The 13,811-nt window shown below is 37.8% G+C and overlaps 1 protein-coding gene and 1 pseudogene across 1 annotated transcript in view; both read left to right on the forward strand.

Moving 5' to 3' along the window:
• The first annotated feature begins 9,344 nt into the window (after positions 1 to 9,344).
• Positions 9,345 to 11,472, forward strand: LOC146485284 (uncharacterized; annotated as a pseudogene).
• Positions 11,473 to 11,606: 134 nt separating this feature from the next.
• The window catches only part of LOC146485285 (uncharacterized), a 70,907-nt gene continuing 68,702 nt past the window's right edge, over positions 11,607 to 13,811 (forward strand). The window contains exon 1 of the mRNA XM_085103676.1: positions 11,607 to 11,936. The gene's annotated coding sequence lies outside the window, so the exon portion shown is untranslated. The remainder of the gene's footprint in view (positions 11,937 to 13,811) is intronic.

Genomic DNA, 13,811 nt, shown 5'->3' on the forward strand with positions numbered 1-13,811 from the left:
CCAAAAGAAATGCACCTTAAGACTTTCTGGTAAAACCTGAATAACCGGAATTAAATGGTTCCGGAATCGCATCGAGTCGAGCAAAACGCCACCGAAAAGACAAAGACGTTTTGTGGCATTTTTCTTTTGAGTCTGAAAAGTTGAAAAGCAAAGTTCATCTTCCAAATCGACTCCATTATATTCTCTAGAAAATCAACCAGCGCTATTCGTTCGGCTAAGTTATTCTTGTTTCTCACTTTACAATGCTTCCACTTACAGCGTGGCTGCCCTGCTCACTGTATATATCACACACAACCCAAAATGCCTTGAGTCGCTAGCGATGACGAAGGACTAGAGCTCGTAACACCAGCTCATATCTCCTTACGATGACCAAATTACCTTGTGAACTCAGTTGATAAAAGCAAATGTCCGTTTCCATTCCCCCACCGACGCAGCACTATAGTTCCTTTTGAAGCTATAATCCCCTTATTTATTAGACAAGGCAAAGGTTATTGGTTGGGAGGCTGGGTTCACAATGTTCAAATTATACCCTCTCCTACTCCCCAATAATTGAAATTCCTGCTGTAGAGGTGACAAACGATGCATTCACACCAAAGGGAAAAAAAACATTGCAGACCTTCACAATTCACCAGGACCCTTTGTCGAGAGATTTAAAATTCTTGAGACACGTGTCGGCGCCGGACTCTGGGGAAATCATTAAATATGATGATGATGATGATGATGATGATGATGATGATGATTATGATTATGATTATTTATGATGACGATGATGATTATGATGATAATGATAATGATGATGATGATGATGATGATGATGATGATGATGATTATTATTATTAATATTATTATTATTATTATTATTATTATTATTTTGCCATTGGCTATCCTGTTGACCAATAGGACTGGAACCAGACAACAACTTTGAAGGAAGGAAAAATACATCGAATGATAACTTTAATTATTTGCCTTCCACTCCTAGTGAAGACCAAGTACCTGTTTGAAGAGCCTCTGCGGTTTTGTATTCGATATTGTTTATGTAGCTATATATACACTCGATTGCAAAAACGTTGACACATAAAAAGGATAAACCGTGAACGATGAGACCAAACGGATTTGTGGGTTTCCATACTTAATAATTACCTTTTTAATTTTTTGCGATAAAAAATACAGCGCTGACTTAATTCTTCTGAATTATTTTCTAACAAATATTGCTTAAGTTCATTGCCTGCTTTGAACTTGGGCAAATTGCGAATTGTATTTCACTCAAATTGGCCCTTGTTGGCCAACTTGGACACTTTAGGAAAGCTTGGACAGTTTCCATCATTCACCACGTGCAACTAATTTTAGTCATCAACCGTCGCACGAGAATAGAATATTATGCAACTAATTTTAGTACACTTATACCCATAAAGCGATTGGGTCTCAACGTTCACGGTTTATGCTTTTCAGGTGTCAACGTTTTTGCAATCGATTATGTTTCCCCTAGGCCCTTCAGCGAGGAAGCAATAACATCCTTCAAAGACTTTAGCCAAGTTTTCAAATGTAACTGCAATGAAATCGGGACAGCGAATTTTCCTAAAACGAAAGGTGTCAGTGCTTGTATCATTTCATATTGTTTTACGGAAGATAGAAAAAGTTTTCCTTCACAGCGTTTCAAGGAATGTTATCTTTTGCAATATTACAGAAGTCAACGCTGCGTGCTCGAGGTCGGGGGCTGATATAATTACATTTTCATCTCTTCATCGTGTAACATTTTCTCTAAACACTTTCAGTGGCCGGGAAATGAAAATATGCTTCTCCCGGCAATAAATAATTGATCAGCGATCCATCTACAGTATTAATATTTCCATGGCTACATAATTATCAATACGTGCTGTGTTCCGCACTTTTTCCTTTACAAACAGTTGTATTGACTAAGTAGAATTCATGTAAATGTAGTATTGATATTTCCATGGCGACATAATTATCAATACGCGCTGTATTGCACACTATTTCCCTAACAACCAGTTGTATTGACTGAGTAACATTCATCTACATGCAATACTAATATTTCCATGGCTACATAATTATCAATACGTGCTATGTTGCGCACTGTTTCCTTAACAACCAGTTGACCGACTTACAAATAAATAACACATGAAACCATAGCAGCTGATCGATTCAGGAACTTTTAAAGTGCCCAAAACCCCAAACATTTTTTTCGCTTAAATAAATCTTTGCACCTGTTCGAAACGCATTGAGCCTTTTTGCGCCTTTTTTCAATTAAATCTTGAATTTTTATAAGCTGTAAAAGTTACGAAACCTAGCCATCATCTGTCCCATGACCGAACTGGTAAGGGGCATGGGTCTCTTCCTTACAAACTGACGTCACAAACTGCTTTGCGAGCATTTTCACCAAGACTTAATACAATGAAAATCAGTTTGTGACGTCAAGTAAGGAATAGACCCATGCCCCTTACTAGCTCGGTCATGGGACAGATGATGGCTAGATTTCGTGACTTTTACAGCCTATAAAAAGTCAAGATTTGGTTGAAAAAAGGAGCAAAAAGGCTCAATGCGTTTCGAACAGGTGCAAAGATTTATTTAAGCAAAAATGTTTTGGGGGGTTATATGCACTTTAAGTGACAAAATGAAAATAGTGATTATTTTACGATACGGTATGTTGAATCAAGCGTTTTTCTGGTTTCTTCCGGAACATGAACCAACAGTATGGGAACGAGTAGAGCAATAAATATATAAACCAAAAAAAATGACCATTATGAACACAGAATAAAAAAAATTGTTCATTTTGCCCATTCTGCCCTAAATAGTGGAATGACTGGAATGGAATGGAGCATCATATGATTTCGGATTGAAAACAAGCACTAATAATAATAATAATAATAATAATAATAATAATAATAATAATAATAATAATAATAATAATAATAATAATGGTGATGATGATGATAATGATAATGATGATGATGATGATGATGATGATGACGACGACGACGACGATGATGGTGATGAGATCTTTAAAAGCGTTAATTTTCGCGATTTCATGTAAACAAAATATATATTTTATGATGCCACCTGCATTTTAACAGCTTGGTGAAGGAATTTCACAGTGATTTGGCAAGTTTTTACAACTATTTATACACTTTTGATTTTTCATTAAATGGACGTACCCTTTCGGTGGCCATTTTAACAAAAGTAAACGTTGGCCTTTGTTAAGTGACGCACCGGAAGCCTGGCAGTCCTATTTGTTTGTGTGTAAAAATGCGTGAGTAAAATACATCAAAGGAGCATTATACTTGCATTACACTTCATAAACAACAGAAAATAAACTTCAGTTTATGTAGTGTGGTAAAGTAGTATGTTGAATGTTGGTGACGCCTAAAGTCGGCCATCTGAATACGTACCATTAAGGCTTCCTTAAACAAACCAAGGTATAATATATTTTATTAGTTATAAGATGTATATCTCCCTCCCCCCCCCCCCCCCCTTCCCAAAAAAAAAAAGAAAGATTAAAATGGTCTGTTTGTGAAGAGATTTGCATAAAAGAGGAGCTCGCTCCCAAAAGATTAAAACGGAGACGGCTGATAAAAATTACTCACAAGAATTATAGCATAACTTCTCCTGGAATTAGGGCTTCTTTTTTCTAAGTTAAGTGATGTAGCTTTGATAGAAAGCGTGTAACTGCGTTTGCGTGCAAGGTATTCCCGAGAAGTCTGACGTCGTTTAATAATTCAAGCCTATGGAAAATTTAAAACTGCAATAAATGAAATATTTGTTTACAAATAGAGTTTTTATGTCCCTACCCGAGAAGTTGTGTTATTCATTCAATTAATATGAATTTTAGACAAAAATGAGTAATTATCGATTCAGGACAGGTTGAGTGGTTGGGGGCATTCCTTTGTACCCCCTACAGAGCGCATTGTAAATCGCGTAGGGACCCGGAGTTATGTCTCATTCTGCCTCGCTACTTCAGTGTGAAAGGACGTCGAAAGTTTTTCGCTACTTTAATGCGAAAGGACGTTGAAAGGTAACATATTTTGTTTTCCTTGTCTTTTCTCCGCTGTAATGTCTTCCGACTTGCCCCGGGTTTTGGTTTGGGGTCACTCTTTCGTTGATTTTAATCTTGCAAGCCGTGTACGCGTTAGCTTGTCTGGGCATGGCGGCTGTAATGTCCCTAAGCTTTGGTCTTACGATCTTGTTATTGTTTCTCGCTTACTCCCGGATATAGTTATCCTAGAAATCGGTACCAATGATCTTTCTACTGAGGAGCACTCGCTTATAGCTGCTTCCATCGAAGTTTTGGTTCGTTTACTGCACGATCGCTTTTCGGTAAAAGCGATATTTGCTTGTCATGTCATCCCGCGTCGTTCGCCATGTGCTTTCAACGACAAGGTGGCCGTCTGCAATGAATTAGTTCGTTCACTTTTAGCGCCCCTTCCTTACGTTTTTTGTTGGTTTCACTAGGGTTTTTATAATAAGGCTGGAAAGTTATTGTTAGCCGATGGGGTTCACGTTAATCGTTTAGGACAGTATCGTTTGTATCGTAGTTATCGTGCCGCCATTTTACAGGCTTTGTCTTTTGTTTGACCTTTTAATTAGCCATTACCTTCCCTGTTTTTATTTAAATGCCTGTTTATCCCTTTGTTTTAAGTTATTTTATGTGGGTCACGCTTCTGCGGCGCCAAGATTGACTCCTTTTATTGTTTGAGATCCCCTCTTTGTTTTTAAGTGTTTGGGCTTCAACAAGTGTTTAATTTTTTCTAGGGCCTCAATACTAGTTTATGTAATGTTGAAGGATTTGGTCCTAGTTTATGTTGTGGAAACGGCTTTGCTCCTTCAATTGTTATTGTTCTTGGGCTTCGATCCAAGGTTATTTTATTTTGAGGACTTTGATCCCCACATGTTGTTAATTCTTGGGTTTCGACGTAAGATAATTTTAATTTGAGGACTTTATTCTTGTGCTTTGATCCAAGTTTATATTATGGTCAGGGCTTCGATCCTCATTTGTGTATTTGAGGACATTGATCCTCGATTTTTATTAATTCTTGGGCTTCGATCCAAGTTGATCTTAGTTTGAGGGCTTTGATCCTCATTTTTGTTTATTCTTGGGTTTCGATCCAAGTTGATATTACTTTGAGGGCTTCGATCCCCACTTTTTGTTTTACTTGGGCTTCGATCCAAGTTTATATTATGGTGAGGGCTTTGATCCTCATTTGTGTGTTTGAGGACTTCAATCCTCAATTTTTATTTATTCTTAGGCTTTGATCCAAGTTGATCTTATTTTGAGGGCTTCGATCCTCACTTTTTAATTTTACTTGGGCTTCGATCCAAGTTGATCTTATTTTGAGGGCTTCGATCCTCAATTTTTATTTATTCTTGGGCTTCGATCCAAGTTGATCTTATTTTGAGGGCTTCGATCCTCACTTTATATTTTTACTTGGGCTTCGATCCAAGTTGATCTTATTTTGAGGGCTTCGATCCTCACTTTTTATTTATTCTTGGGCTTCGATCCAAGTTGATCTTATTTTGAGGGCTTCGATCCTCACTTTTTATTTTTACTTGGGCTTCGATCCAAGTTGATCTTATTTTGAGGGCTTCGATCCTCAATTTTTATTTATTCTTGGGCTTCGATCCAAGTTGATCTTATTTTGAGGGCTTCGATCCTCACTTTTCATTTTTACTTGGGCTTCGATCCAAGTTGATCTTATTTTGAGGGCTTCGATCCTCAATTTTTATTTATTCTTGGGCTTTGATCCAAGTTGATCTTATTTTGAGGGCTTCGATCCTCACTTTTTATTTATACTTGGGCTTCGATCCAAGTTGATCTTATTTTGAGGGCTTTGTTCCTCAATTTTTATTTATTCTTGGGCTTCGATCCAAGTTGATCTTATTTTGAGGGCTTCGATCCTCACTTTTTATTTTTACTTGGGCTTCGATCCAAGTTGATCTTATTTTGAGGGCTTCGATCCTCAATTTTTATTTATTCTTGGGCTTCGATCCAAGTTGATCTTATTTTGAGGGCTTCGATCCTCACTTTTTATTTTTACTTGGGCTTCGATCCAAGTTGATCTTATTTTGAGGGCTTCGATCCTCAATTTTTATTTATTCTTGGGCTTCGATCCAAGTTGATCTTATTTTGAGGGCTTCGATCCTCACTTTTTATTTTTACTTGGGCTTCGATCCAAGTTGATCTTATTTTGAGGGCTTTGTTCCTCAATTTTTATTTATTCTTGGGCTTCGATCCAAGTTGATCTTATTTTGAGGGCTTCGATCCTCACTTTTTATTTTTACTTGGGCTTCGATCCAAGTTGATCTTATTTTGAGGGCTTCGATCCTCAATTTTTATTTATTCTTGGGCTTCGATCCAAGTTGATCTTATTTTGAGGGCTTCGATCCTCACTTTTTATTTTTACTTGGGCTTCGATCCAAGTTGATCTTATTTTGAGGGCTTCGATCCTCAATTTTTATTTATTCTTGGGCTTCGATCCAAGTTGATCTTATTTTGAGGGCTTCGATCCTCACTTTTTATTTTTACTTGGGCTTCGATCCAAGTTGATCTTATTTTGAGGGCTTCGATCCTCAATTTTTATTTATTCTTGGGCTTCGATCCAAGTTGATCTTATTTTGAGGGCTTCGATCCTCACTTTTTATTTATTCTTGGGCTTCGATCCAAGTTGATCTTATTTTGAGGGCTTCGATCCTCACTTTTTATTTTTACTTGGGCTTCGATCCAAGTTGATCTTATTTTGAGGGCTTCGATCCTCAATTTTTATTTATTCTTGGGCTTCGATCCAAGTTGATCTTATTTTGAGGGCTTCGATCCTCACTTTTCATTTTTACTTGGGCTTCGATCCAAGTTGATCTTATTTTGAGGGCTTCGATCCTCAATTTTTATTTATTCTTGGGCTTTGATCCAAGTTGATCTTATTTTGAGGGCTTCGATCCTCACTTTTTATTTTTACTTGGGCTTCGATCCAAGTTGATCTTATTTTGAGGGCTTTGTTCCTCAATTTTTATTTATTCTTGGGCTTCGATCCAAGTTGATCTTATTTTGAGGGCTTCGATCCTCACTTTTTATTTTTACTTGGGCTTCGATCCAAGTTGATCTTATTTTGAGGGCTTCGATCCTCAATTTTTATTTATTCTTGGGCTTCGATCCAAGTTGATCTTATTTTGAGGGCTTCGATCCTCACTTTTTATTTTTACTTGGGCTTCGATCCAAGTTGATCTTATTTTGAGGGCTTCGATCCTCAATTTTTATTTATTCTTGGGCTTCGATCCAAGTTGATCTTATTTTGAGGGCTTCGATCCTCACTTTTTATTTTTACTTGGGCTTCGATCCAAGTTGATCTTATTTTGAGGGCTTCGATCCTCAATTTTTATTTATTCTTGGGCTTCGATCCAAGTTGATCTTATTTTGAGGGCTTCGATCCTCACTTTTTATTTTTACTTGGGCTTCGATCCAATTTGATCTTATTTTGAGGGCTTCGATCCTCACTTTTTATTTATTCTTGGGCTTCGATCCAAGTTGATCTTATTTTGAGGGCTTCGATCCTCACTTTTTATTTATTCTTGGGCTTCGATCCAAGTTGATCTTATTTTGAGGGCTTCGATCCTCACTTTTTATTTTTACTTGGGCTTCGATCCAAGTTGATCTTATTTTGAGGGCTTCGATCCTCACTTTTTATTTTTATGTGGGCTTCGATCCAAGTTGATCTTATTTTGAGGGCTTTGATCCTCACTTTTTATTGTTACTTGGGCTTCGATCCAAGTTTTATTATGGTGAGGGCCTTGATCCTCATTTGTGTGTTTGAGGACTTCGATCCTCAATTTTTATTAATTCTTGGGCTTCGATCCAAGTTGATCTTATTTTGAGGGCTTCGATCCTCATTTTAGTTTATTCTTGGGCTGCAATTCAAGTTGCTATTACTTTGAGGGCTTCGATCCCCACTTTTTGTTTTACTTGGGCTTCGATCCAAGTTTATATTATGGTAAGGGCTTTGATCCTCATTTGTGTGTTTGAGGACTTCGATCCTCAATTTTTATTTATTCTTAGGCTTTGATCCAAGTTGATCTTATTTTGAGGGCTTCGATCCTCACTTTTTAATTTTACTTGGGCTTCGATCCAAGTTGATCTTATTTTGAGGGCTTCGATCCACACTTTTTATTTATTCTTGGGCTTCGATCCAAGTTGATCTTATTTTAGGGCTTCGATCCTCATTTTTGTTTATTCTTGGGCTCCGATCCAAGTTGATATTACTCTGAGGGCTTCGATTCCCCCCTTTTTGTTTTACTTGGGCTTTGATCAAGTTTATATTATGGTGGGGGCTTTGATCCTCATTTGTGTCTTTGAGGACTTCGATCCTCAATTTTTATTAATTCTTGGGCTTCGATCCAAGTTGATCTTAGTTTGAGGGCTTCGATCCTCATTATTGTTTATTCTTGGGCTTCGATCCAAGTTAATGTTACTTTGAGGGCTTCGATCCTCACTTTTTATTTTACTTGGGCTTTGATGCAAGTTTATATTATGGTGAGGGCGTTGATCCTCATTTGTGTGTTTGAGGACTTCGATCCTCAATTTTTATTAATTCTTAGGCTTCGATCCAAGTTGATCTTTATTTAAGGGGTTTTATCCTCAATTTTATTTTATCTTGGGCTTCTATTCAAGTCGATATTACCTTGAGGGCTTCAAACCTCACTTTTGTTTTACTTGGGCTTCGATCAACGTTTTTATTTTGGTGAGGGCTTTGATCCTCATTTGTTTTTTCTCGGGCTTCAATCCCATTCTATTTGAGGGTTTTCATCCTTGTGTACTGTGGTATGCACCAGGCACAACTTCATTGTACTTCGAGGGCTCCTGGCTTTCTTTTTCACTTTCCTTTCAGATGCCTCCTACACAAACAAACCAAAAGGCAGCACCTTTGGCCACCTTTAAGTTGTCCAAGTTTCAATCAACCCAACACGTTGCCACTGCTGTTGTTCAGCGCTCAGAAGCAGGTGCCACCAGAGATCAGTCAGATGGAAGTAGTCCTGCTCACAGTCAACCAGAGCTTCTTGCTGGATACAATGGCCCTGGTCAGGACGTTTTGTCTGTACTTTCTAGTGTCATCGTCAACCAGATCTTGGCCCTTGTTATGCAAGAGGTCACCAACAACTTTGCTCCTCTACTGCCTCCAATTTCACATTCAACTTCACGGCCACCTTCTGCTCCTGGTCCATCACATCCACTGGTAGCTCAGGCCTTGAGCTCGATTCTTGTTTTATGGAAGCTTGCTTACCACTGGACAAAGTTGACAAGTGTATAGGCATTATATCAGATTTTCTTAAAAGGAAGAAGGTAACCTTGCGGGAAGTCCAGTCCCTCACCGGATTTCTCAACTTTGCCTGTTCCGTTATCGTTCCAGGTCGGGCCTTTTTACTTTATAGTCCAGATGTTGAAAGGTTATGGGAAGGTGGGTTTCCGACTAGACAGCCGGCTACCTCTGACCTTACCTATTTTGCACAGATTAGTCCAGGCAGCTGCTGTGGTGGCCATCTCTAGGGAAAATGCAGCTCTTTTTTGGCCATGTGCTCTTTAGCTTTTTATGCCTTCCTTAGGGTTGGTGAAATGACTGTTGTGTCGAGTAATAAGCCGGACGTGCCTCTGCAGCTTGATCAGCTAACTCAGCTTGTTGATTCAAAATAACACGTTGTGGCACTTAAATTGTCTTTTCGTAATTACAAACACAGCTACAATCGTCCTACCTTTTCTTTGACAATTTCTTGTTTAGCGAATTTTTGTCCGGTGAATGTAATGTTGGAGTACCTAAGCATAAGAGGTCATCAGCCTGGGCCACTATTTGTTTCTACTAGGAGTCAAGCAGTTTCCAGGGAAATGTTTGTTAATTTCCTTTCTAGAGCCCTTGTTCATTGTAATTTAGACCCTTCTAGGTATAAGGGCCACAGTTTTAGAATTGGTGCCGCTTCTCATGCAGCCGAACAGGGCTTCACTGAGGCACAAATTAGTGGATTGGTCATTGGAAGTCAACAGCATTTCGCATTGCCAACTTTCCCAACTAGGTAATATCTAGCTACATATAGGCTGTATATTCTTTGTGCCTTAATTTGATTCAATAGAAGCAACAGGGGCTTGGAATCAGGAGTTTCTAACAGTTACTATCCTTATCTGTTCGATGGGGGTATTAGTGTATGTCTTGCAGGGGCAGCATACATTAGTACCCTTACGTTACTAATGTATTCCATTCAACATTGTATAATATTTTCCTTGACCAGCAATGTTGCTTAAAAGAAGGTTGCAAATTGTCTTGCAGGGGCAGCAGTTTCACCCCCTTTTTAAGTTAGAGGTAACTTGTATATGTCTTTCGTGGGCAGCATACATTGGCACTAAATCACGTTATTGAGTTGACCAGCAGTATTTCTACAAAGAGGGTTTTTGAATTGTCTTGCAGGGGCAGCAGTTTTTAATCCCTCATTTCTTTTATGGCTTACTTGTGTATGTCTTGCAGGGGCAGCATGCATTAGTACTCTCAGGTTATTAATTTTCCATGTTAAACATTTTAATGTATAGAACTTTTCTGGACCAGCAATATTTTTATAGAGGTTTCAAGTTATCTTCATGGGCAGCAGTTTCAATCCCTCATTTATTTTAGCAGTTACTTGTGTATGTCTTGCAGGGGCAGCATACAATAAGTATCTTTATTCCTTAGTCACCAAATTTGGTACTGTTCTTGTTTTCAGTGGGTACTGCATTGCCTGGGGTGGGGCTGCATCATTGCTTTTTCAATGATGCCTTTGGCCTTTTTGTGCCCTCACCTTTACTGGGCTGAATATTTTTATGTAGCCAATGTGGTGAAAGTATTTTTTGATAAACTTATTTTGTACACTAGTTTTGTGATTCTGTTTATTACAATTAAAGCGGCTATGGGCTTTTCCCATAGCCATTTTGACCCATATGGCATTTGTGTCTTTATTGCCCAGTAAACAGAGCTCAGCCAATGCAGTACCCCAGTTTTTAGTAATATAACCGAGGGAAGGACATAAATGAAATATTTGTTTACAAATAGAGTTTTTATGTCCCTACCCGAGAAGTTGTGTTATTCATTCAATTAATATGAATTTTAGACAAAAATGAGTAATTATCGATTCAGGACAGGTTGAGTGGTTGGGGGCATTCCTTTGTACCCCCTATAGAGCGCATTGTAAATCGCGTGGGGACCCGGAGTTATGTCTCATTCTGCCTCGCTACTTCAGTGTGAAAGGACGTCGAACGTTTTTCCCACCTCCTCCCCTTGCCTTGTCCTCGTTTCCTTTATTTGGCCTTTTTGTGCCCTCACCTTTACTGGGCTGAATATTTTTATGTAGCCAATGTGGTGAAAGTATTTTTGATAAACTTATTTTGTACACTAGTTTTGTGATTCTGTTTATTACAATTAAAGCGGCTATGGGCTTTTCCCATAGCCATTTTGACCCATATGGCATTTGTGTCTTTATTGCCCAGTAAACAGAGCTCAGCCAATGCAGTACCCCAGTTTTTAGTAATATAACCGAGGGAAGGACATAAAAACTTTTTTGCCAAGCTACTTTCCCAAGCCCGCCTTGAGCAAAGGAATGGTTTATCTGACTTTATCAGAATTATCAATTTTTGTAAAAATTATAAAATCGTTTCAATTCAAGTGATTTTAAATTTGATAGTTTGGTGAAAGTAAAGGCAATGAAGGATGTTATTCCTTAATGGGCGAGCGGAATTGAAGAGGGCCCTTAATAATTAATAACTTAAAGTTGAGACATGAGCGTATTGTCAGAACTCTAGATAGATCCCTTATCAATGTGCAAATTAGTGAATCACTTCCGGGAAGAGCAATATTCTGTTTTCTTTCTAAAAGTGAAAAAGAGATCTTAGAAGTTGGTGAGAAGTATATGAAGCTTGTTTTCCCATGGTAAGGCATTTATTTAATACCATTATTTTTGTATTAACTCATGGGGGAGGGGAGTATTGTATTGATACGTCAAATTAGAGAACCAGTAGTGGAAGTGCTGGAAATCGGTGTGAGCCACCTTAATATTAGTTTGTTCTTAACGGAACCTTAAAAAAAAGACATTAACATGGCATGCATACCTTTACTTTAGTTTTAAAAACGTTTCACCAGACACGTAAATTTGATCCGTTTAGATCTTCAGTTCAGAGTAAATTAACTTTTTTTTGTAAGTGCACGCAGTATTGATTGCTTGAGCTCATATGTGGTTCGTTCGAAACTCTTGTCTATAGGCTCGCCTTTTTGAAGTCTTGTCCTTAAAGATGTGAACTGAGTCAGTTTTCCCAATGACTTGAAGGGTAGAAAATTCGTCATTACGGTCGTTTAAAAGTTCTTCGTGCCATTAGGAGCTTTGGTCGAAACTATTGTTAATCCGCGGGAGATAAATGATATGCCTATCTTCTATTATCGCTGGAATTATAAGGCTTTTTGGTAAATTAAGAGGGCGATGCAAAAGAAAACTAACTTCCAATCAGTGAACTAGAGTAGCAGCTTTTTACAAAGCTGGACCATTATATTTAGATTTTCACCAAGCTTGTAACTATCGCTTAAAGTAGGGTTGTTGAGGCCAGTTCTCTTAAAAATGCAAATTATTTTGTAAGTTAATGCGTTATTCCTAAAATCTTTACAGGTCCTCTGAGGTGTTAAATTACGCGTTTTTATGCAAACAAAAGCTAATTTTTATCATGACATTCGTTTGTGAGCAAATTCTTCATTAAAGAATTTCTCGGTAATTTGGCAAGTTTTAAGAACTATTCTTAACATTTATGCACTTTATTGATGTTTAATAAAACGGAACCACCCTTTAAATAGCACTTTATACAATTAACAATTAACGGCTTTAATTCTTGCCAAGCTACTTTCCCAAGCGCGTTTTGAGCAAAGGAATGGTTTATCTGAATTTATCAGAATCATAATTTTGTAAAAATTAGAAACCAAGTGATTTTAAATTTGATAGTTTGGTGAAAGTAAAGGCAATGAAGAATGTTATTCCTTGATGGGTGAACGGAATTGAAAAGGGGCCCTTAATAATTAATAACTTAAAGCTGAGACATGAACGCATTTTCAGAACTCTAGATAGATCCCTTATCAATGTGCAAATTAAGGAATCATTTCCGGGAAGAGCAATATTCTGTTTTCTTTCTAAAAGTGAAAAGGAGATCTTAGACGTTGGTGAGAAGTAAATGAAGCTTGTTTTCCCATGGTAAGGCAATTGTTTAATACCATTATTGTTGTATGAACTCATGGGGAGGGGGGGGGGGGGGTGGTGTATAGTATTAATACCTTAAATTAACGAACAAGTAATGAAAAGTGCTGAAAATCGGTGCGAGCCATCTTAATATTAGTTTGTTCTTAACGGAATCTTAAAAAAAGTTACTACAACATTGAATGCATATCTGTGGTTTAAGGTTACCGTACACATTTAGAGGTGTCTCGCGTCCAAGCGATGTAGCGCGTCCGGTTTAAACTGTAGATACCTGAACCCTTATATCAAATTAAAGCCAATAGAGCTGGCAATCGAACTATACCATAATTTTGAAATAAAATGAATTGCCGAATTTTTAGCACTGTTTTCTCGAATTAAGTTTTTCACTTAGAGGAGACACTTTAAAGAGCTAAAACTCAAAAAGGAATTTGCTCGTTTGCATCAAATAGACGGTAGCTAGTTTAACATATAAACAACAAAAACGTGTCTTCCAATGTTTTCGTTCGAAATATTTTTTCTCCGAGAGAGATTTTTGGACGATCACTCCACATTTTATTGATCCTTCTTCGAAA

The sequence above is a fragment of the Pavona decussata genome, unplaced genomic scaffold, assembly GCF_977016875.1.
Source record: "Pavona decussata unplaced genomic scaffold, jaPavDecu1.1 SCAFFOLD_27, whole genome shotgun sequence".
Taxonomy (NCBI): Eukaryota; Metazoa; Cnidaria; class Anthozoa; order Scleractinia; family Agariciidae; genus Pavona; species Pavona decussata.